At 41.3% G+C, this 25,257-nt stretch overlaps 1 pseudogene across 1 annotated transcript; it reads right to left on the minus strand.

The window, feature by feature from the left end:
• Positions 1 to 9,290: 9,290 nt before the first annotated feature.
• On the minus strand, positions 9,291 to 11,608 carry LOC307057387 (nudC domain-containing protein 1-like; annotated as a pseudogene). Its single transcript has 4 exons — positions 11,491 to 11,608; positions 11,183 to 11,361; positions 9,874 to 10,894; positions 9,291 to 9,745 (listed from the first exon to the last, which is right to left on the minus strand). The product of its transcript is annotated as a nudC domain-containing protein 1-like (transcript).
• Positions 11,609 to 25,257: the final 13,649 nt, after the last annotated feature.

The raw sequence follows: 25,257 nt of genomic DNA on the forward strand, positions 1-25,257 counted from the left end.
TATTTTAATGCATTTGTGTAAAATCATATGTATATTCTGCTTATAGTATGTACTTCTATTTCAGTAAAAATACATGAAAAGTTCAGATCTGTCCTTGTGCAAACAAGTATTTGGTTGTTCTTTCTTTTCCGGCTGCACCACGCAACATGCGGGATCTTAGTTCTCTGACCAGGGGTCAGACCCGCGCCCCCTGCGATGGAAGTGCTGAGTCTTAACCGCTGGACCGCCAGGGAAGTCCCAACAACTATTTGATTTCTAAAGTTTCCTTTTATTCAAACATTTGCACTCATTCTTTCATACCTTTGTCTCCAAGATGTATCTCAGGTATTTGATAAAGCAGATCTTCCTGTAGAACAACGAGAAGAGCAGGAGCCACGCACATGATGCAGCTGGAGACGAAGACAAAGAAGGGCCCTGCTTTTCCTTTTCTTCCTGCCGTTGACTCGCATTGCAGGGCGTGACCGGGAGCTTGGCACTTGGAGCCTCCGGATGTCAACTCTTCCAAGCTAGAGAGCAGAGGTCAAGCAGGCCCAGAGCTGGCACAGGCACTAAGTAGCTGGCTTGCGTTTGGAGGCCCGATTGTGTGGAAAACACGTGATCTTTAAACAGCAGAATCACAGTACGTGAAGATGTCACAGTACAAGAAATACTCTGAAGCCAGGATTGGTATTGTCCATCTCAGGTCCACTCCAGAAAGAGGATTTGGGGGGAAATGCCTGCCCTGGACTTCTATGATCGTTCCCAGCCCTCCTCCTCTACTGCCCACCGCCATCCTTTCCCTTTTCCTCTGCTCTTCAAAACTGTGGCCGCTTTAAAGCCAAACATAAAAATAGAACATGAAAAATATTTTTTAGTGACTGAGAGGATGAGAGCTAAAGCATTCAGGATAGTGTATTCACGGAAGTGTTGAAAAAGAGGAACTAAGAGCAATAATTTCTTAATATCTTGGAAGACTCACGAAAGACTGAAAACAATCTTAAGGAGATAGTGTTCTCAAAACTTTGCTCTCATTATTTAAAACTCTTCATCTTAATTATTTTGAAAAGTCATTAAGCATTTGTCAGTTCTAACCATTAGAGATAAAATTTTAAACTGGTTCATTAATCATAGGGTCATCATTTTGCAGTTGGAAGGGTCTCTAGAGAGTTTCTAGTGACAGAATTAGGATGGCCACGTGTCCCAGTTTGTGGAGGACAGTCCCAGTTTACATCTTGTTGTCCTGGTATAATCATTAATAGTGCTCCAATAAAGAATGTAATTTATATTCAGTCAATTATATGGCCACCCTAACGTACTCTTAAGTTTCCTGACAACTAGGCTGCTGACAAATTTCACATTCTTTGATTCCCAATCTAGTGTTTTTTACTCTAGACCTGTGAGCTTGCATAAAGGAAGCCATATAAGCCAACAATCTTGGGTCTTTTGATCAGGATGTTAACTCCTACCTTGAATCAATTTTCCTCCTGGAGTAGAATGCTAGGATACTTCACAGAGGTAAGTGAAGAGCCAGATTATCCGGTTTGCTCTGTTGGCCCAAATTTTCCTTCCTGGGGCCATAAACCAGTTATTATTAAGAAACTTAACAAGCAAATTTTTATTTTTATTTTTCAGGTTTATTGAGGTATAATTGACAAAATAAGTTGTAATATGTAATATGGTTTGATACACGTATACATTATGAAAGGATTTCCACTATAAATTAACACATCCATCACCTCACATACTTACTAATTTATTTTTTGGTCAAAAAGCTTAAGATCTACTCTCAGCAAATTTCAATTATACCATAAAGTATTCTCAACTATAGTCACCATGCTATACATTAGATCCTTAGAACTTTGCTCACTTTATACCTGAAAGTTTGTGCCCTTTTACCAACCACTCCTCATCTCCCCCAACCCCCAGCCCATGGCAACTACTGTTCTACTCTCTGTTTCTAGAAGTTTGACTTTTTCCTTTTTAGATTCCACATGTAAGTAGTACCATGCAGTACGTCTTATTTCACTTAGCATAATGCCTTCCAAGTTCATCCATGTTGCAAAGGGTAGGATTTCCTTCTTCTTAAAGTCTGAATAATATTATATATTATAAATGTATATTATATATATATTATATTATATATATTATATATATCATATATATATATATATGATCTTTATCCATTTGTATGTCGACAGACATTTAGGTTTACCTTGGCTATTGTGAATAATGCTGCAATGAACATGGGAGTACAGATAGCGATTTGAGATAGTGATTTTGTTTTCTTAGGATATATACCCGGAAGTGGGATTGTTGGACTATATGGTAGTGTTGTTTTTTAATTTATTGGGGAACCTGTTTACTATTTTCCATAGTGGCTGCTATACAATTTTACATTCCTGCTAACAGTGTACAAGGGTTTACTTTTTTCCACATATTTACCAGCTTTTGTTATCTCTTGTCTTTTTTATAAAAGTCATCAGGCTGTGAGGTGATATTGTAGTTTTGATCTGTATTTCCCTGATGATTAGTGATGCTGAATTTCTTTTCATATACCAATTGGACACTTGTATGTCTTCTTTGGAAAAATGTCTATTCAGGTCCTTTGCCCATTTTTAAATTAGATTATTTTGTTTCTTTTGCTATTGAGTTGTATGAGTTCCTTATATATTTTGGATATTAACTCCTTATTGATAATGTGGTTTGCAAATATTTTCTCCCATTCTATAGGTTACCTTTACATTTTGTTGATGTTTTCCTTTGCTGTGCAAGAGCTTTTTAGTTTGATTTGGTCCCAGTTGTTTATTTTCGCTTTTGTTGCTTTTGCTTTTGGTGTCAAATCCAAAAATTTCGTTCTTTTGCATATGGATATCCAGTTTCCCCAACACCATTTATTGAAGAGACTATCCTTTCCTCATTGTGTATTCTTGGTGCCTTTGTCAAAAATTAATTGACTAGGGCTTCCCTGGTGGCGCAGTGGTTGAGAGTCCTCCTGCCAATGCAGGGGACACAAGTTCGTGCCCCGGTCCGGGAAGATCCCACATGCCGCAGAGCAGCTGGGCCCGTGAGCCATGGCCACTGAGCCTGCGCGTCCAGAGCCTGTGCTCCGCAACGGGAGAGGCCACAACAGTGAGAGGCCCGCGTACCAAAAAAAAAAAAAATTAATTGACTAGATGTGTATGGGTTTGTTTCTCTTCTGGGCACTCTATTCTGTTTCATTGATCTATGTGTCTGTTTTTATGCCAATGACATACTGTTTTGATTACTATCGCTTAGTAATATAGTTTGAAATCAAGAAATACGGTGCCTCCAGCTTTGATCTTTTTGCTCAAGATTGCTTTAGCTATTCAGGGTCTTTTTTGTGGTTCCAGATGAATTTAGCATTGATTTTTCTGTTTCTGTGAAAAATGACATTGGAATTTTGGAAGAGATTGCATTGCATCCATAGATCACTTTGGATAAGTATGGACAATTAATTTTTCCAATCCATGAATATGGACTATCTTTTCAATTATTTGTATCATCTTCAATTTCTTTCATCATTCTTTTATAGTTTTCAGCATATAGAGTATTCACCTCCTTGTTAAATTTATTCCTAAGTATTTTTACCATATTTGATGTTATTGTAAATGGGATTTTTTTCCTTAATTTCTCTATCTGATGGTTCATTGTTACTGAGCAGAAATACAACTGATTTTTGTATATTGATTTTTATGTATTAATTTTTGTACTCAGTGACTTTACTGAATGCATTTACGTTCTAACAGTTTTTTGATGGAATCTTTAGGGTTTTTTTTTAATATATATGAGATCATGTCGTCTACAAACATAGACAGTTTTACTTCTTCCTTTCTGATTTGGATGTCATTTTATTTCTTTTTCTTCCCTGATTTATCTGACTAGGACTTCTGGTACTATGTTAAATAGAAGTGCTAAGAGTAGGCATCCTTGTGTTGTTCCTGATCTTAGAAGAAAAGCCTTTAGCTTTTCATTGTTGAGTATGGAGTTAGCTGTGGGGTTGTCATGTGGGGTACATTCCTTCTATACCTAATTTGTTGAGAGTTTTTAATCATGAATGGGTGTTGGATTTTGTCACATGCTTTTTCTGCATCTGTTTAGACAATCATATAATTTTTATCCTTCATTCTGTTAATGTGGTGTATCATATTTATTGATTGGCATATGTTGTACCATCCTTGCATCTCAGAGATAAATCCCACTTGATCGTGGTGTTTGATTCTTTTAATGTGCTGTTGAATTTAGTTTGCTAATATTTTGTTGAGGATTTTTGCATCTTTGTTTATCAAAGATATAGGCCAAGGAAATTTTCTTGTAGTGGCCTTTTCTGGCTTTGGTGTCAGAGTAATGCTGGCCTCCTAAAATGAGTTTAGAAGTGTTCCCTTCTCTTCTATCTTTTGGAAGAGTTTGAGAAGGATAAGTATTATTTCTTTTTAACTCTTTGGTAAAATTCACCAGCAAAGCCTTCTGGTCCTGCACTTTTCTTTATTGGGAGGTTTTGATTACTGATTCAATCTTCTTATTAGTAATTGGTCTGTTCAGATTTTCTGTTTCTTCATGAATCAGTCTTAGTAGAAATGGATCCATTTCTTCTAGACTGTGCAGTTTGTTGGCATGTAATTGTTCATAGAAGTCTCTTATGATCCTTAGTAGTTCTGTGGTATCTGTGGTTGTAATGTCTCCTCTTGTTTCTGATTTTAATCATTTGAGTCTTCTCTCTTTTTTTTTAATCCGGTTAAGGTTTGTCAATTTTGTTTGTCTTAGTTTCATTGATCTTTTCTGTTATGTTTCTAATCTATTTATTTTGGCTCTGAACTTTGTTATTTCCTTCCTTCTACTAACTTTGGGTTTAGTTTGTTCTTTATTTAGTTTCCTTCAGGTGTAAAATTAACCTGTTTATTTAAGATCCTTCTTTTTTCTTAATGTAGGCATTTAATGCTATAAAATTCTTGTTTAGAACTGGTTTTGCATCCCCAAGTTTTGGTATGTTGTGTTTTTGTTTTTGTTTAAAGATATTTTTTGATTGCCCTTTTAATTTCTTCCTTGATCCATTCAGGAGCATGTTTCTTAATCTTCACATATTTGTGAATTTTTCAATTTTCCTCTTGTTATTGGTTTCTAGTTTTAAACCACTGTGGTCACAAAAGATGCTTGCTAAAATTTCAATGTACTTAAATTTGTTAACACTTGTTTTATGGCCTAACATATGACCGATCCTGGAGAATATTCTGTGTGTGCTTCAGAAGAGTATGTATTCTTCTGCTTTTGGATGAAATGTTCTGTATATGTCTGTTATGTTCATCTTTAACATGTAGTTTAAGTCCAGTTTGGTTACTGACTTTCTGTTTGAATGATCTCTCCATTGTCAAAAGGGGGATATTGAAGTCCCCTGCAACTACTGTGTTGATATCTATTCAATTGGATGTTGGGCACATTAATATTTATAATTGTTATATCCTTCTTGATGAATTGATCACCTCATCATTATATAATGACCGTCTTTGCCTCTTTTTACAGTTTTTCACTTAAAGTCTATTTTGTCTGATGTAAATATAGCTACCCTGCTCTCTTTTGGTTCCCATCTGCATGGAATAGCTTTTTTCCCATCCATTCACTTTCAGTCTATGTGTATCTTTAAAACTGAAGTGAGTCTCTTTTCAGCATTTATGTGGGTCTTATCATTATTATAATTTTAAAATCCATTCAGCCACTCTGTATCTTTTGACTGGAGAACTTAGTTTACTTACATTTAATTTTTGATATGTATGGAGTTACTATTGCTATTTTTTAAATTGTTTTCTGGCTTTTTTTGTAGTTCCTTTGTTCCTCTCTCGCTCTCTTCTTTCATGATTTGATGATTTTCTGTAATTGTATGCTTTGCTTCCTTTCTTCTTATCTTTTTTTGTATCTACTGTAGGTTTTCACTCTGTGGTTATCATAACAACTTCATGTGCATACAAAGGCTCTACATATGCTTACTCTCCCTCCCACATTTTATGTTTTTGATGTCACAAATTGCATCTCTTTAAATTATGTATCCATTAACAAATTATTGTAGCTGTAGTTATTTTTAATGCTTTTTTCTCTTATCCTTTATACTAGAGTTATAAGTGGTTTATACATCCTCATTGCAATATTAGAGTATTCTGAATTCACGTATATATTTACCTCTACCAGTGAGTTTTATGCTTTCATATATTTTCATGTTACTAATTAGCATCCTTTTGTTTCAGCTTGAAGAACTCCCTTAAACATTTCTTATAAGGCCACTCTAGTGGTAATGGACTCCTTCAGCTTGTGTTTGTCTGGGAAATCTTTATCTCTTCTTTAATTCTGAAGGATAAGTTGGCTAGAATATTCTTGGTTGGCAGTTTTTTTCTTTCAGCATCTTAAATATGTCATCCCACTCTCTTCTGGTCTACAAGGTTTCTGCTGAAAAATCCAATGATGGTCTTACGGAGGTTCTTCAGCTCCCTGATGCAGGCTAACTGGAAGCCTGACCTTCAGGCAGCAGCTGGGAAAGTCAGGACGTTAGCTATGCAGTCTAGCCCCTATCAGGGAGAAACCAAGAGCTGCGTGTTTTTGCTTACTCTGTGCCAAGCCAAAGGGGAAAGTTACTGGTAGTGCTTGTGCACCTATATAGAATGGCCTGTTTTTTTTGTTGTTTGTTTTGTTTTGTTTTTTGCTGTGTTGGGTCTTTATTGCTGTATGCAGGCTTTCTCTAGTTTCAGTGAGTGGGTGCTACTCTTTGTTGTGGTGCACTTCTGTGGAGGGGAAGTCAGGAGCCTCTTATCTAACCTTCTTGGTGATGTCCTCCATGTGACATTCTTAAGGGGCCTTTGGGCTGCTCACACCTTCCTCTTGTTTGAGCATCTCCACTTGAATCTTGCCACACACATTTAGTTTTAAATTGGCATTGAGGAGAAACATCTGGAGTCAAATCTAGCCACATAGACCCAAATCACCCCAAGAGCTAAGGGAATCTAAAATATACAACAGGTACTGCTTTCATAAAGATTAAGAAAAAACCTTAACAGGTAAGTAACTATACCTTCAAACCAAAAAATAGCAGGTAATCATGCTTTAGTTAAATGATCAACTACTACATCATCTCTAAGTGTCTGTACTATTCCAGAATGACCTGGACCCCAATCAAGATGACGAGTCCTTTAAAAAAATATGACTTTGGTGGGTGCATATAAAAATTGCTTTAATGAGAGAGCAGTTATCACTTCCTGCGCCAGGAAACATTTCTGGTATATACCCCAAAAGAATGCAAATAGTTAAGCCTAATACAGAATGATAAACTCCATGAGCCTATGTAGGCAAAGAGCCTTACAAGTAATTTATTTGGTGAGCAGTGTGGAGAATGTGATCGGGTGCTTTAAAAAACATCAACTATGAAACTTCTATAAATACGATGGAGAGAAAAAGAAGCCTGGCCTTGACCATCAGCATTCATCTGAGCTGCACTAAACCCAATCTGAAAAAAAAATCCCGGAAGTTCAACCAAGAATGCATTGAAGTATTTCAACCACCAAATTAAGGACATAGCCATGAGACCTTTTCTTTTGGGTGCTAATTCAGGACTATTAACCCTATTTTCTTGGACAGTGTTGAGAAACCACTCAATCTTGGATGTACTTGTGTAAACTTGAATTTTCAGCTCAGATCTTCTTTCCTGACGCTTATTTTATTTTATTTTTTCTGACGCTTATTTTAGATGGAATACTTAAGCATACCTGCATGACACTATTGCTTAATTCAAGTCCTGCTGAATACCAGTGTCCCACGAGATTAACTCAATGGGCGTTCCGAAACAAAAGAAAACATAAAACCAAAAGCTGATTCCATGGTTGAATAAACTGGGAAACATGCTTACATGTTCCTGCTTTCACTGCAGGATCACGTGAAAGATTTAATATCCTATGTAAATAATGACTTCCTAGAAAGGTTGGGGTCCAATTTGCAGTCTTCTTTAAACTTATTTGATCAAGGATCCCCCCCCCGGAAACTCTTGCTTTTTTTTTTTTTTAAATAAATTTATTTATGTATTTATTTTTGGCTGCATTGGGTCTTTGTTGCTGCATGCGGGCTTTCTCTAGTTGCGGCGAGTGGGGCTACTCTTCCTTGTGGTGCGCAGGCTTCTCATTGCGGTGACTTCTCTTGTTGCAGAACACAGGCTCTTGGCGCATGGGCTTTAGTAGTTGTGGTGCGCGGGCTCAGTAGTTGTGGCTCGCGGGCTCAGTAGTTGTGGTTCGCGGGCCCTAGAGCGCAGGTTTAGTTGTGCGGCACATGAGCTTAGTTGCTCCGCGGCATGTGGGATCCTCCCAGACCAGGGCTCGAACCCGTGTCCCCTGCATCGGCAGGCGGATTCTTAACCACTAACCACCCAACCCTTGCTTTTTTGGCTAAATGTTTATCCATGCGTGTAGAGATGTTTCTGTTCCATGGAATATGGTTTAGAAATTGCTGCTATCGAAGATAGCAAATGACTGACGAGGTCAGGAATCTTTATGCATTTTTGTGTCATTCGAGTTTTTGGTAGAAGAAATGTTTCCCCATCTGTGATAATGAAGGGGCTGAATACATGGTGTGTTTTCCTAACACAGGTGGCCAATTTGAGGTGCTTTGGCAAACAATGTGGTGTCCCTAATAAGTACAAAGTATTTTTACCTTCCGCTTAGAGTAAAACCTCATACAGCATGAAATGGATAAGCAGTTCAAAAATAATGTCTCCTATACTATTTTTTACATGATAAATTTTTTTTTTTTTTTTTTTTGCGGTACGCGGGCCTCTCACTATTGTGGCCTCTCCTGTTGCGGAGCACAGGCTCCAGTCACGCAGGCCCAGCGGCCATGGCTCACGGGCCCAGCCGCTCCGCGGCATGTGGGATCCTCCCGGACCGGGGCACAAACCCGTGTCCCCTGCATCGGCAGGCGGACTCTCAACCACTGCGCCACCAGGGAAGCCCAATATTTTTATTTTTAAACAATGAAGTGTACATCTTTCATATAAAAGATGAGATTCTAGCCTCTGTTTTTAAAAAATTATACTTGCTAATACTATCTTTACATTTTTTACAGAAGCTAATTTTCTCTAAATTTGCAGCTTCATTCCATAGTTTTTATAGACTCATAATCTCGAATATATTTCCAATATCCTTTAAAAAATAAATTCATACAAGATAATTTTAACACAATAAAACTTAACAGGTTACAGCACAACTGCCTAGCCTTCCAGCTACCACTGAATACTTTTCCAGTACAGAGAAGCCAACATGTTGGAGTAATTAATTCTCTGTATTTACCTTTATTAAAAAGAGTTTTTTGGTAGTGAGAACAAATAATCTCTCATTTGTTGCTTGAAAGCCTAAAATAGGATCACTGGTTTCTAGGCTTGCTACTTGCTGCTTAGCAACCTGCCCTACTTGCCTGCCTTCCTTCCTATTGTAAAGTACAGTGGACATGGGAGTGGGCTGACAATAGATGAAAACTCGTTGAAGGCACTCGCAAAGGGCTGCATAAGAATAATTTGGAGCACGGGCAAAAAAATGTGTGTCTCTCTTTGATGCTTGGATGTAGCCTAAAGCATTGAAAATTGCGATATGCTCCCATGTATCATCTTGGTTGTGGAGTGTGGTTGCCAGTGTAGGGCATCAACATCATGGTGCACACAGAAGCAGGGCATTTCTTTAGGATCCACTATGACAGGGAAAAGGTACTGGTTGCTTCCGAGATTCACCCACTTATATGGCAATCCTTTCTTCTCCCCATGTTCAGATGAACCAGCTCTCCTATCCAATCTCTCCTTGGTGGTACCTGTTTTTCCTTGAATTTCAAGCTAGTTGATTGCCCTGTAACCTCAGATCTCACATGAGTAGTTTTTAATGTACTGCCATCAAATCTGCATAAACTGGAGCTCTCTTCAAAGAAAATGCCACATTCTTCTAACTAACTCTTGAGCATTACAATGAGGTTTATCTGGATTTGGATTCAGTTCTTCAGAGGTCAAATGCATCAAACGTTCAGCTATTGCAGCACATTGAGCTGAGTCTCATAAATTCCCCGTTTATCACCGACCACTAGTTCTGGCCATGTCAGTCCTTTACTCTTCTTAATCAAGGAAATCTCCAAGCTACTGTTCTCTTTAATTATCCATATACTGCTTTCACGATCCATAGATGAATAGAGATTTCCTTCCAGAAACCTCTGACCCTTCAGCACAACGTTGACATTGATCAGACAAAAACTGTGTTTGAATGTCTTCCTTAATACAGTCTTCTGGAAGCGGTATTGTTACTGTCAAATCATCTTCAGTCTGTTGCCAGTAATACAGAGGTTCTTTGATTTTCTCTGACATGTATTCATCCTTACTTTCTTCAAGATCTTGACCAACTTGAACAAATGTAAAGGACTTGTAGGAGACAATCATTAGACCATTCCCGTCGGGCTCAAAAGCGACATAATGGGGCATTGACTTTCCACGGAGAATATTATGCTTAGTAATTTCATATTTTTTATTATTTTTATTATTAACAGTGACCCACTCCAAGGAAACATAGAAACCACTTCCTTCCATATCCAATTCCTCTTTCTGTGTTCAAAGAAGCAGCATAGTTATTGAATGTTCTTCAGCTTTCAGCAATGAGATAGTGTGAATTATGATAAAAGGACTGCCAAGCTCTTCATTAAACATAATCTCCCATTTTTCAGAAGCACTATTTCCACGTTCACCTGTTCCAGTGAGATACAATCTTCCAGTTCTATCTGACAAGGTAACCCAAGTAGAAGATGTGAAATGGATGGATGCGCAAAGGCGATTATCATATGCTGTCAAATCTGTAGGAAGTCGAAAACACCTCTTGTGGTTTTCCTAAGGCAGTGTCCAGCATCACTGTTTTTTGTTTTTTGTTTTATTTATTTATTTATTTATTTATTTAGCTGTGTTGGGTCTTCGTTTCTGTGCGAGGGCTTTCTCCAGTTGCGGCGAGCAGGGGCCATTCCTCATCGCAGTGTGCGGGCCTCTCATTGTCGTGGCCTCTCTTGTTGCGGAGCACGGGCTCCAGATGCGCAGGCTCAGTAGTTGTGGCTCACGGGCTTAGTTGCTCCGTGGCATGTGGGATCTTCCCAGACCAGGGCTCGAACCCGGGTCCCCTGCATTGGCAGGCAGATTCTTAACCACTGTGCCACCAGGGAAGCCCAAGCATCACTGTTAAATTCATAATTCTTCCAGCGTTATCAACGTAGTAGACACTGTCTTGATACCATGAATCACAATGTAGGTAATTATACCTCCAATAGCATGCATGTGTTCCAGTGTATACTGATCATCTCGAAGTTTTACTTCTGCCACAGACAAGGCTAGGAGCTGTCACTTTCCCACTAGGCAGAACAGAGAAAACTCCTGATTCATAGGCACAGTACACAGAAAAGTCTTGTCTCAGTGGTGAGGAATAATCATACATAGACTGAGCATTGCTCCAGACAAGCCTGCGTCAAGCTCCAGCTGGTAACAGGGCAGCGGCTCGAGGGAGAGCTTATAACCCTCGAAGTGGGGATCCAACAGAGGTCTCTTCACCCGCAGGGAGCAATTAGTGGCCACCTCCATCGCCTTCCAGGGTCCTAACGTGAGAATTAATAAAGTTCGTGTTGAAAGGTCCGCGCTTCACGTGTACCACCGTGGCTGGGAGGCGGCATGGTTCCCATCACTGTCTCCTGTACTTTTAAACTTAGACTCAAAAAAAGAAATTAGATTCAGAAAAACCTGAAGAACCATTGCAATTACTGCCAAAATGTTTCAGAGGGCATTAGGGTTATGCCTCCTCTCCTAGGACAGGAGTGGAAAAGAAGATAGATGCTCATCACCAGAGGTAGGACTCTATTTGTTACGAGGATTTGCAGGGGCAGCACTTTGTTATTGGGTTTTTGTTTTGATATTGGAATTATATTTGTTGAATTTTAATCATAAGCAGGGAAATACATCTTCCTGAATGTAAGAAAACACGTTAGCTAATTTGGGCCATAAATGTAAAAATTGCCCTTAGCATGTAATCATAGGAATACTAACTTTATGATACATTGTTTTTCTTTGATAAAGTTTTGGTTTAAAACCTGTTGGATTTAGCAAGGGATGAAGGTCAAGACCTGGTCATTTTTGCAGATAAGACACACACACACACACACACACACACACAAACATGCACACAGGTTGACCTATATTTCATTCAGCAGTAATATTTGCTATTAGAAATAATTCTACTTGCATCTTAATTTTGCTTACTCAATGAATATGTTAAGTGTTTCATAAAGTCTACCTTTAGGGCTTCCCTGGTGGCGCAGTGGTTGAGAGTCCGCCTGCCGTTGCAGGGGACACGGGTTCGTGCCCCAGTCCGGGAAGATCCCACATGCCGTGGAGCGGCTGGGCCCGTGAGCCATGGCCGCTGGGCCTGCGCGTCCAGAGCCTGTGCTCCACAACGGGAGAGGCCACAGCAGTGAGAAACCCGCGTACTGCAAAAAAAAAAAAAGTCTACCTTTCAAAACATCATAAATATACTAAACAGCAGTTCTTTAGTTGAAAGTGCTAATTTAATTAAACAAATACTTGTGTGGATTCCTACTATTTGCAAAGCTTCATTGAACACATTATGAATAAGATAATCTTTAATCTCAAGGAACTTATGATGTTTTGAGGGGACATGATAAGAAAAGTATCAAAAAAAAAAAACCAAAAAAAATAAACAGGTTATAGTCGTCGCCATTATATAGGGTTGAAAGGAGGCCCATCAAGGGATGAGGAAAGGCTTCACACAGAAAGTGGCACTTGAGATGGACTTTGAAGATTGAAGTCAGATTTTGAGAGGTAGGTTGGTAGGCAGGAGATAACAAATGGCTGCATAGAATTGGAGTAATTTGTGAATGAGGAAAAGCAAGTCATCCAGTTTGGCAGGAGTTTAGATGGAATAAGTATTAGCGAGTAATGGGAAATAGAGCTAGGAAAGCAGCCTGTAAAGTATTTGTATCAGTCAGCTTAGGCAAAGCAGTAGTAACAAAGGACTCCAGGTCACAGCAATGCAATAAGCTTATTTTTCACTTATATCAGGTTTCCATTATGGGTTGCCTGTAGCTCCTTGCATCTTTGTTCGGGCCCTGGCTGAAGAAGCAGCCCCTGTGTGGAGGGTATCAGTTCTCACTGAGGGAAAAGAGAATATTGCAGAACTCTGCAAGAGTTCTCCCAGTGCCTGCGTGAAAGAGGCATGTGTTACTTCTCACACTGATTGGCCAAAGCACCTCATATGGCCAAACCTGCCATCACTAGGGTAGGGATATATAATCCACTTACAGGAAGGGACAGGAAGTAGATATTTTGAACAATTTACCAAAAGGCTTGAAAGCCGAGAATGGGTCATTTGCAATTCATTCTTTAAATGGTTAGGAGGTGTGGCAAGTTTCTGGATAAGAGTGTACGGTTTGGTAAAAAAAAAAGATGGTTTTTATATTGCGTGTGTGTGTGTGGGTGGGTGGGTGTGTGAACACATAAGAATTCTCTGGGGTACTTCCTTGTTATAAACGTAGGCTCCAGGATTCTAGAAGGTTGGAATCAGGGGCCCAGGAATCTGCATTTTAAGCAAGCAGTCTGGGAATAGCATGTAGATGGTCCACAGACCTCCTTGTAAGAAACCCTGGATTGAGGAATGAGTGGCCACGTGCAGATAAGGTGGGGCAGAGAGTGAGGGGATGGCAGGTTGTTGGTGGGTGTGCGAGGCCGCCGTGCCCTGGGGGCACATGGTATGTGGCCAGTACAGAGGCAGACGGACACACTGAAAGAGGAGAACAGGTAGAACTCGAACTACCCGCCAGGAAACAGCCAGGAAAGAGTAGTGAAAGGAGCAAATCTCTTTAGGAGGTGAGATTTCAAGCGATCTTGCTCTTCACTGAGAAGTAGGAGGCAAGCCTATCTGATGCAAGAAGGAGTTGAGAGCTAGAGAGCAGAGGTAATAATCAGCAAGTCGCAGGAGATGCCCTGTTTTTAGAGCAGCTGTTGAAGAAAACTGTTGACTAAAACCCACCACGTAAATTTGTTTTTGCATCGGGCCAGCAGGGGGCGCTATGGTAGCACATATGCTGATAATTGGGCTCAGCTTCCTAGGCCCAGCAATGCCAGCTCTTACTGAACAGGATTCTTACTTAACCCGACCTACAGTGCAGTATTTGGGGAGCTTCATTTATTACTTTTATAGCTGTGAACCTTCATAAAAAGAACTTTTAAGGTTTCTCTTTAATTATTAAGGCAACTAGTGTTTGGGGGTTTTTTTGTTTTTTTTGAGCTGCCAATTCCTACAGTCAAAAAGAAATTAATTCTGTAGAGTTTAAGGGAATTATTACCCATTTATTGACTTCACTTGAGGCATAGAGTGGAGATTAGAAGAGGAGAAAAGACAAAGGAAAAAGAAAAGTGCATTCGTAGCATCACTCCTAGAAGGGGAATCTCTGGATCACAGGATATGGGCTTTGTACTTTTTGTTAGATGCTATCTGATTGCCTTCCAGGGACTGTGGCAATTTATTTTTTCACCAATAATGCAAGGATCTTATTACTATCTGTGAAAACCCACTGTATGAGTAAGCTTTTTAGTATTTGCCACTCTGACAGAGGAACTATGGGTAGTTTTAACTTGCATTTTTCTCCTATGGGAGGAGAGATACTTTTTCACATCTAAATCTTATTTTTACATTTTTTTAATGCACTGTGTTTTCATGTCCTTTCCCCAGTATATTACTGGCCTTCCACTTATTGATTTGTAGAAGCCCTTTATGAGGTCAGTCAAAAGATTTAGTTGACAATAGAATAAATAAATTGTGCTCTTCCATAGATGAATGATGAATGGCTTTCGAAGCATTCCCCGCCCGTATCTGCTCACTTGATTCAGTAATCACATAACTTGTTGACCCGTCTCTAAAACTACTGTGGGTTTTTTTTGTTTTTTTCAAATTTCTGGCCACGTTGTGCAGCCAGGCCCTCGGCAATGAAAGCATGGAGTACTAACCACTGGACCGCCAGAGAATTCCCTAAAACTACTGTTTTAAAGCACCTTTGGGTAGTCTGTAGAATTATTTTCCTAAAAAGTGCCCCATTTATTTCATGTTATAGTTCATTTCAATATGGAGAAAAGCCAAGAGTTAAATGATGACAAATCAGGTGAAAGTGGTGGTGAGCACATTTTTACTGGTTGAAAATTACCGGACGTCAGGTGGTGCTCTCAGATCCCAGTGCTTCAAATGGAGCCTTTTCAGGGAATGTCCTGGACGTGCTGGGCCGGTGATGACTGTCAAGATCAATAGGCTCAAGTGAGGCTAATCGTGAAAACCCGACCTTTGATAGCCCACCACCGTCAGGTAACCAGATTCCTTAGTAATTAGATGACGTCTGTTTGGTAGCAGCTTGAGATATAATTCATATACCACCCAATTCACCCATCTGAAGTACGCAATTCAGTGGTTTTTAGTGTATCCACAGAGTTGTGCAACCATCACCACAGTCAATTTCAGAATTTTTCATCCACCTCTTTGCTGCTACTTCCCACTCCCCCGACCTCCCCAGCCCTAAGCAATCACTAATCTACTTTTTATCTCTCTATTCAGGACATTTCATATACATGGAATCATATAATATGTGGTCGTTTGTGACTGGCTTCTTCCACTTAATACAATGTCTTCAAGATTCATCCACGTTCCAGGGTGTATCTGTACTTCTCTCCTTTCTATGGCCAAATGACATTCCATTGTATAGACACACTACATTGTGTTTATCCATTCAGCGGTTGATGGACATTTGGGTTATTTCCACCTTTTGGTTATTATGGATAATACTACTATGAATATTTGCGCATTAAGTTCTTGTGTGGACGTATGTTTTCATTTCTCTTGGGTATAGACTTGGAAGTAGAATTGTTGGGTCAAATGGTAACTTGAGGACTGTTTTCTAGAGTGGCTGCACCATTTTACATTTTGACCAGCAATGTACAAGTGTTCCAGTTTCTCCACATTCTCAATACCACTTGTTTTTCTTTCTTTTTATTTTCCATTATAGCCATACTGGTAGGTTGAACTGGTATCTCATTGTGTGGTTTTTTTTGTTTGCTTGTTTGTTTTGTTTTTAACGTCTATGTTTTAATTTTTTTTTAATTGTGGCAAAATATGCATAACATAAAATTTACCATTGGGACCATTTTCAGTGTACGGTTCATGGGCATAAAGTATATTCAATTGTTGTGCATTAGTGTGGCTTTGATTTGCATTTCCCTGATGACTGATGATATTGAGCATCTTTCCCTGTGCTTCTTGGCCATTTGTATATCTTCTTTAGAGAAAAGTCTGTGCAAGTTCTTTACTCATTTTTTAATTGTGTTATTTGTGTTGTTGAATTGTAACTATATAGTCTGGATAATGGATCTTTATCAGATAAGTGGTTGGCAAATATTGTCTCCCATTCGGTAGGTTTTCTTTTCACTTTTTGGCTAGTTTTCTCTGATGCAGAGAGGTTTTAAATTTTGATGAAGTTCAGTTTATCTGTTTTTTCTTTTGTGGCTTGTGTTTCTGGTATCATATCTAGGAATCCACTGCCAAATACAAGAACATGAAGATTTACCCATGTGTTCTTCTAAGAGTTCTATAGTTTGGCTCTTACATTCAGGTCTTTGTTCCATTTTCAGTTAATTTTTCTTTTATAGTGTGAGGTAAGGGCACATCCTTTTTTAAAATTCCATGTTATATGTTAAAGAAATAAGGCAATTCCTATGAAAAACAATTTGGCAATATCTGTTACAAATGCATATCCCTCCTAGTTCTACTTCTAGGACTTTATCCTACAGAAACACCCTAAAGATGTATGTACAAGGTTATTCATTGACCCTTTTTTAAAAAATGCAAAGCACTGTGAATAACCCAAATGTCTACCAATTGAGACTTGAATAAATTGTGGAACAAATGGAATACTACAAGGCCATGAAAAAGAATGAAGGAAGCTCTTTATGTGCCAATGTGGAAGGCTCTCCAAAAAATATTATTCATTGAGAGAAAACAAGGTTTAGAACAGAATATTTTTTGTGTGTGAAAAATTGGAATAAATATCTATGTGCATATTCCTAACATACATAGAAAGAAACTCGGTAAGTTTTCATAAAAATCAAGAACAGTAGATTCCTGCAGTGAAGGTGGACATTGGATGCACAGGCAAGTGAGGGAGACTTATTCCTTCCTACGTTTGATTTACTGTTATTAAAAGATGGAAATGTATTGCTAAAAGATTGGATAAATATATGTTAAAATTTAAAAAACACCTTCTGAAAAAAAGGGGATGGGGTGAGAAAGCCATATTGTCGTGAGTATTACACATAGTTTCCCCCAGTTGAAACACAAGCATTTTCTACCTGGTTTTCTCGTGACTACCAATGTACTAAATACAGTGAAACCGTTGCTGAATGAGGTTAAAGTTGCGGTCTGTGGCAGTGAAACAGAGCAGCAAACTGGTCCCCAGGATGCTGAACTAATGACCTTGACCTCATTCACACAGGAATGAGCCAACATCACACGGAAGGTTTACACATCAAGGATTCCAAAGGGAAAAGCTGTTTTAGAACTTCTGTCACTGAAAGAACGCAAACGTGTATGAATACACAGCATCATTGTTTTACAAGTAAGGACCTATGCTAAACTCTGTTCTCTAGGCAATGGGTGGTGGGTGCCCTTGAAAAACATAACCCTCCCTACCACATTCATATCTGTCCTTTAGCCTGGAGAAATCAAACAGAGATGAAAACCTCACCATTGGTGTTCCACCCAGGTTGACTGTAATGACAATTTTGGAGAGCTTTCTCTTGTCTTTAAACATTTCTAAAATTGTCTCTTGGCGTTTTTTTCTCAACTCGTTGAAAAACATTTGCGGTCGTATTCTGTTTTTGCTGAAAGAGTGTTCTCCTATTCGATGTGAAATTCTCCATTGAAAATACATTTCCCCTTTCTAACTTTGTGGTTAGTACTGCAACAGGGGCAAAACTGGTCTCAGACACACGAACTTGAGGCAGGAAACCCCAAACACACAATGGTGCCATGTGCCTTTTAACTCTTTTGATGTGTAGTAGACCAGATGACCTGTGCTCTCATGTGATTATGGGGAATTCTGAAAACTGGACTGGCATTCCAGGAACAAATGTCATACATGGCAAAAGTTGGAGGTGCACCGTGTGAAGAAGGCATATGAACCAAAAATACCACCTTCTTAAGTGGGAAACCATGAAGAATCACAGTCCTCAGAGAAGTGGTTGGGGAAGAGGGGGCATATCAGTATAATCAAAGCAAACTTGAGAAAAAGCAAAATATCTTTATTATAATAAATATAATAAAGTACCACGCAGTCCTTTTCTAACTCTAGATAAAAGATACATCTTCAAAGAGACAAACTCCAGAATAAATCTGAGTCATCAGAGAAGCTCTCAACAAATGAATGGCTTCTTTAAAATCCCTAGGATGGGGCTTCCCTGGTGGCGCAGTGGTGGAGAGTCCGCCTGCCGATGCAGGGGACACGGGTCGTGCCCCGGTCCGGGAAGATCCCACGTGCCGCAGAGCGGCTGGGCCCGTGAGCCATGGCCGCTGAGCCTGCGCGTCCGGAGTCTGTGCTCCGCAGCGGGAGAGGCCACAACAGTGAGAGGCCCGCGTACCGGAAAAAAAAAAAAAAAGACCTAGGATGAGTGAGCCCAGTTGTAACCAGCAGCTGAGAGGAAGGCTGTCTAGCTAAGCAGGAAGATCCCCACGTTTTCATGATGGAAGTACTGTATACTCTCCATCCCCACTCAGGTGGCAGTGAGGTGAAAGGAGTAGTGGGAGACTTTGAAGTCTTGGATTGCTGCTGCCCAGAGTCCCTTTTCGCCTCTAATAGTGCAGGAGCTGTGAAGGAAAGGGAGCCTCTGTGAGCCAGCTGGCAGTTGGAAGCTCCATTTTGAAAATGGGGAGTGAGCTCTGGATGGAAGTGAGGCATGTAACCCCACCGTGTTGCTCCCATCTTGTGGTTGATGTAAGACACCGTAGGCATCCTTTCTACTTCAAGTGGAAGTAGAATCAGACTTTCTACTTTATTGTTTTAAAAAGGGCCAATCATTACACTTTCACATTGGGGTCAGTTTTACCAACTGCATTTTACCCTCTGTGTTTGAAAACTTGGAGGCAATTGAAAATATTTCTTCACCCCCCATCTCCATAAATCACTAAAATGTAGCCAGTTTTTTCTTGGTGGAGTTAAGCTTTTCTTTGCATTTTTACAGAGGACTTAAAAGGAAGATGGAAGGACTCTTGTTTAACCTTCTACTCATTGCTGGCTTTCTCTTATCTTTAATGAGTAAGCCACCAGCCTCTTTTAAAAAATCTTCAGGGATATGAGCTCACCTCTGCCAAAGAGAAGTCCAATTCATTGTTGGATAGCTCTCTGGTTTAACGCGTTTCCTTGCATTTCATTGATGTTTGCTTCCTTCGTGTTGCCCCACTGAACAAGGCCGATTCCTTTTTCTCATGACGGCCCTTCAGATAGGAAAGATGGTTCTCATCTTATGAACACTCTGTGGGCTATTTGCAGTCTGGGCAAGTGGTGCCTTTCCCTGGGATTGTGGCCCCATCTGCCATACTGGTCTTCAAGCTGTCAATCTCACCTGCAATTAGTCTTGTACCTTGTTGCTAGATTTATCCAAAAGCAGCTTTACCTTTATCAATCACTCGTTGAAAATCAGCACAAGGTCCTTGTTTTATTAAAACCAATTTCAAGCCAAGGTTTTTTTCCCAACCAGCCTCACGGGTCTATTAAACCTCGTGTCTCTATTTCCCAACAAAGCCATTCTGCTCTGGTGAGGCCAACATGAGCAATGGTTCCCCAGTCTACTTTGGCCATCTATGCTTCTGACCCGAGGCTTCCTGGTGGTTCGTTATCCAGCAAGCTTCAAGTTGGCTCCTCCCAAATTGTAATTCTGTATGGACTTAAGGTTTTGCCTTTTCCGTAAAGCCTATCCTAGACAACGCTGGTTTACAACGATGTGACATGTATTTTGAATTCTTTCTCATAGGTGAACGTCTCAGGTCAGGTCCCCTAGGAAACAAACGTTGAAATGGAGATTTGTGTACAGAAAGTTTACAGGAGATATTTTAGACCTAACATCTGGGAGGAAATAAGGAAAGCAAGATTGGCTAAAGGGAAACTTTGAACTGTGATGCACTTTTAACAGAGGCTTTAGCCAAATCATGGGGCACCCTGGAGCTGGGGTGGGCCTTCAGAGTCATCCCCCACTGAGGCACGGGCCAGCCTGTTTATTCTCTCCACACCAGTCACTGAGCTGCCCCAGGAAGAAGCATAAACCAAGCAGGCAGCTTCATTCTACCGAGAACAATTTCTCGGACGGGACTCTCCTGAGTCCTGGAGAAGCAACACTCCCTGGAGCTGGGAAATGAGCACCCCAGCCCTGAGGCAGAATCTAGGTGGCAATCCATAGCATCTCGGCAATGTACAATGAATAACAACCTAGCTCACACTCACCTAGATGCACATGAGTTTAAGGTGATTGCAAAAGTACCACCTGGTAAGAACCACTGTGCTAGCTTTGGGGGCGGCTCTATGGGCCAAGGATTGGGATGGTCTTTATTACTTAACAGAGTGCCTATGGAGAGGGGACAGGCGGATATGGGTCATAATAGCTAAAGGGGGTTAAAAATGGAAATGCCATTCATATTGTATGCAGTTTGGATGTAGGTTTTGCCTTAAATATTAGGAAATCCCTACAATTTGATTGTAAGAAAAAAATGTCTGAATATAATCCAGTTGATTCCAGGCTTTGGAGAGTTGATTCGTTTAATTTTATTGGTAGTATTACTGTGTATAGTATATTTATTGGCATGCTATATACAGAAAAATAAACGGATCCTAAGGGCACATGATAAACTTTAGTGAATACACTTCTCTATCCAGTACCCAAATCAAGAAAGACAAGTTTACCATTGCCCAGAAGTCCCCATGTGCCCCCCTGCAGTCCCCATCCCCTGAGAAGGATAACCTCTATCCTGACCTAATCATGGTTAGTAAACTTGCTCTTGATGTTGTTATAAGTGAATTGCACAGTGTGTAATCTTCTGTGGCTGGCTTCTTTTGTGTGTGTGTGTGGTACGCGGGCCTCTCACTGTTGTGGCCTCTCCCGTTGCGGAGCACAGGCTCCGGACGCGCAGGCTCAGCGGCCATGGCTCACGGGCCCAGCCGCTCCGCGGCATGTGGGATCTTCCCGGACCGGGGCACGAATCTGTGTCCCCTGCATCGGCAGGTGGACTCTCAACCACTGCGCCAGCAGAGAAGCCCCTGGCTTCTTTTTCCTCTATGTTATGATTGTGAAAGTCATCCACGTTATGTGTAGTTGTATCCATTCATTCTCACTATTGTAAAGTATTCCATTATAGATATACTACAGTTCACCTGTTACCAACCAGGGTTTTTTTTTTTTTTTTTTTTTTAATCCTTTCATGTGCCTCTTGGCCATCTGTATTTTTTTGTGTTTTTTTGGCTGCATTGGGTCTTCCTTGCTGCACGCGGGCTTTCTCTAGTTGTGGCAGGCAGGGACTACTCTTCATTGCAGTGCACTTGCTTCTCATTGCGGTGGCTTCTCTTGTCATGGAGCACGGGCTCTAGGTGCATGGGCTTCAGTAGTTGCGGCACATGGGCTCAGTAGTTGTGGCTCGGGTGTTCTAGAGTGCAGGCTCAGTAGTTGTGGTGCATGGGCTTCGTTGCTCCATGGCATGTGGGATCTTCCCAGACCAGGGCTCGAACCCGTGTCCTCTGCATTGGCAGGCAGATAACCACTGCACTACCAGGGAAGCCCCCCAACCAGGGTTCTTGGACTCTTTAATTAATAGAAATTGATAAAAGAGGCCAGACAAGAAATTCAGGCAAGGCTTTGTTGCGACTGGTGCTGCAGCCCGAGGGAGCACAGACAAGTAACAGCTTCCCTTGCTCACTCCCTGAGTGTGTGGGGCGTGCAAACTAGTTCCTTATATGGGCTGAGGGTAGAGGTGTGTCCAGGGGTCGGGCTGAAGGGGTGGCTTAGGGGGTCTGCCCACCCCTTTGGTGGTGCTGTGTGCAGGGATCATGCGAAGTTCCCTGCCTTTGCTCCTGGCTCTTCAGATGCGGCAGGTGGATTTGGTCTTTTTGTATCTCATTGTTCATAATTTGCCCCAACTGGGCATGAGTGCAGTTATTTTGGTCCCTTATAGTTTCTTTGTATTATGTTGCTTGAGGAGATGTTTGTCCAGGGGCAAGCACTCCAGCAAATGGTCCCAGGTCCCAGCCTGTCTCACATCTGCTCTACAATACCTGCACATTTGGTTGTTTCCAGTTTGGGGCTATCATAAATAGTGAGGCTATGCACATTCTTGTACCTAGGTTTCAGTGAAGAAGTATACGCACGTCTGTTCGCTCTTTACCTAAGACTAGAACTGCTGAACTCTACGCACACGTATGGTTAGTTTTCGGAGATATTGCCAGTTTTCCAAAGTGGTTGTACCAATTTACAACCAACCAGCACTGTGTGACGGTTCTAATTGCTTCACACGCTTGCCACCATGTGCTTTTATCTGTCTCTTTCACTTTAGCTATTCTGTTGGGTGATCGTGGTTTTAATTTGAATTTTCCGGATGACTAGAGCATTCTTTTAATCTTTATTGGGCATTGTCCCCAGCCTCCAAAGACCGCTAAAGTCTTCTGCCCATTTTTCTATTGGGTTGTCTGGGCAAAGGATTCTTTGTGGTGTGACATCACGAATATATATATTTATTAACATGTAAAGATGCCCATGATAGAGTAAGAGGAAAACAAAAATTATAATGGTTATAATGCAGCTAGTTTACTATAACCATATTTTTATTTATAATTATATAAACTTGAAGGATAATACACTAAATTATGAACCATAGCTCTCTGGCTGGGAAGATTATAGATAATTTTAACTCTACTTTATAGCTACCCTTATTTGTTATTGTCTAAATTTGTTTTAATAACAAGCATGGATCACTTTTATAGTCTGGAAAAACAACAAAGCTGTTTTCATTGGGAAGCAAACAAACCCGAAGAGGAAACAACAGCTCGTCAGCATGTGCTGGTTTGGCTCAGCCATCAGCTTCCTTCCATCTGGGACATTGAGGGGCACTGAGAAGTGTCCTCTCTGAGCGTGCTCTGAAAGTTTGGGTTAGAAGAAGAGAGCGTGAAAATGAAGGACCGTTTTCCTCCCTGAGCAGCTATGTGCTCCCTGGACCCCGCTGAGCCCAGGAGATGATCCTGACATAAAGACTGGCTAATTACTTAAATTGCCTTTCTTTGCGGGAGTGAACCTCCCCAGCGACAGAGACTAAACTTATTTGGTCTGATTGCTGGAGCCCCTGCTGTTAGCTGGGATGAGGAAAGCACATGATTACACTGTTTAAGAGTAATGTCTTTGTTTACATTTTGCAAGGCAAACAGGGTTACTTCTAGTCTTTTCAACCCGGAGGTCTACAGAAACCAGGACGGGGAAACGGGGGACCCAGGCTCCCTCCTTCCATACGTCCCTCGCTGGTTTCGTTCTGTTGGGTCCTACTAACCCATAAACCAAAAACATAACGTCAAACCCACCTACCCGCTAACGTACAGCTTTAAAAAATTTTTGAAACAATTTCAAATTTATAAAAAAGTTGCGAGTATAGTACAAAGAACATTGTTTCCCCTGAACCACTTGAGGGTAAGTTGCCCACATGATTCTCCATCACTCCAAATATTTTGGTGACTACAAAGAAAGGCATCCTCCTCCAGGACCGCAATACAATCATTAAGATTGGGAAATTAACAGACAGAGTACCACCATCCAGATTCAGGTTTTTTCAGTTGTTCCAATAATGTCCTTTATAGCCAAAAGCTGTGGTTAGAGGCGTACGTATTGCATTTATCACTGGGTTTTTGATGATTATATTGAGAACCTGCACCTCTTTAAGACCCGAGGAGCTATTGGCCAGACCACCCTCCTCCCCCACCCGCCCCGCCCCACGAGGGGAGGGAGGCCCCAGGCAGAGCGGTGGGTGCTTGCTCCGGAGGGGTGCAGATGCAAGAAGAGGGCTGTGTCGCTGTCCCAGCAAACAAGGTCAGGCTCTGGACGGGAAGCAGGGTGGAGACAGGGATGAGGGCCAGAGAATCCCCTTGGGGCAGGGACAGCACCCAGAGAATGTCAACTTAGCCCCACATAAAACTCCCCAGGCTTCCCTGGTGGCGCAGTGGTTGAGAGTCCGCCTGCCGATGCAGGGGACGCGGGTTCGTGCCCCGGTCCGGGAAGATCCCACATGCCGCGGAGAGGCTGGGCCCGTGAGCCATGGCCGCTGAGCCTGCGCGTCCGGAGCCTGTGCTCCACAGCGGGAGAGGCTGCAACAGTGAGAGGCCCGCGTACCGCTAAAAAAAAAAAAAAAAAAAAAAAACTCCCCATCTCCACCTTTTTCTCTTCTTCACATACAGTAATCCTCCCTTATCCATGGGTGATACGTTCCAAGGTCCCCAGTGAATTCCTGAAACCCCGGAGAGGGGTGAACCCTACATATGCTATGTTTTTCCTGTACTAACGGGCAGGTAGCGTTTACGCCCTATAGACGGCTGGACAGAGGGGTGATTCTCACCCGCTAGGACATAGCAGGACTGCAAGAGATTTCATCACGCTACTCAGAACAGCTCGCAATTTGAAACTTCTGTTTCTGGAATTTTCTATGTAACTGAAACTGCAGAAAGCAAAAAAGCAGCTGAGGAGGGACCACCGTTGTCTCTCCTTCCCCTGACTGTTGCCAAATCTGGCTCCCTGTGCACTGATGCCGAATGAAAATACGGAGACAGAGATTTGGAAGATAAGAAATAGAGAGGATTTTTATTTTCTTTGCCAGGCAAAGGGAAGACACTAGGCTAACACCTCAAGAACTGTGCCCCCCCTCCTTGGAGAATCAAAGATTTTATACGTGGGGCTCGCAGTCTGGGGTATATGATAAGGATCAAAAGTAGTGAAGGTCGGGCTTCCCTGGTGGTGCAGTGGTTGAGAGTCCGCCTGCCGATGAAAAGGACACGGGTTCTTGCCCCGGTCCGCGAAGATCCCACACGCCGCGGAGCGGCTGGGCCCGTGAGCCATGGCCGCTGAGCCTGCGCGTCCGGAGCCTGTGCTCCGCAACGGGAAAGGCCACAGCA

The sequence above is a fragment of the Hyperoodon ampullatus genome, assembly GCF_949752795.1.
Source record: "Hyperoodon ampullatus genome assembly, chromosome: 8".
NCBI lineage: Eukaryota > Metazoa > Chordata > Mammalia > Artiodactyla > Ziphiidae > Hyperoodon > Hyperoodon ampullatus.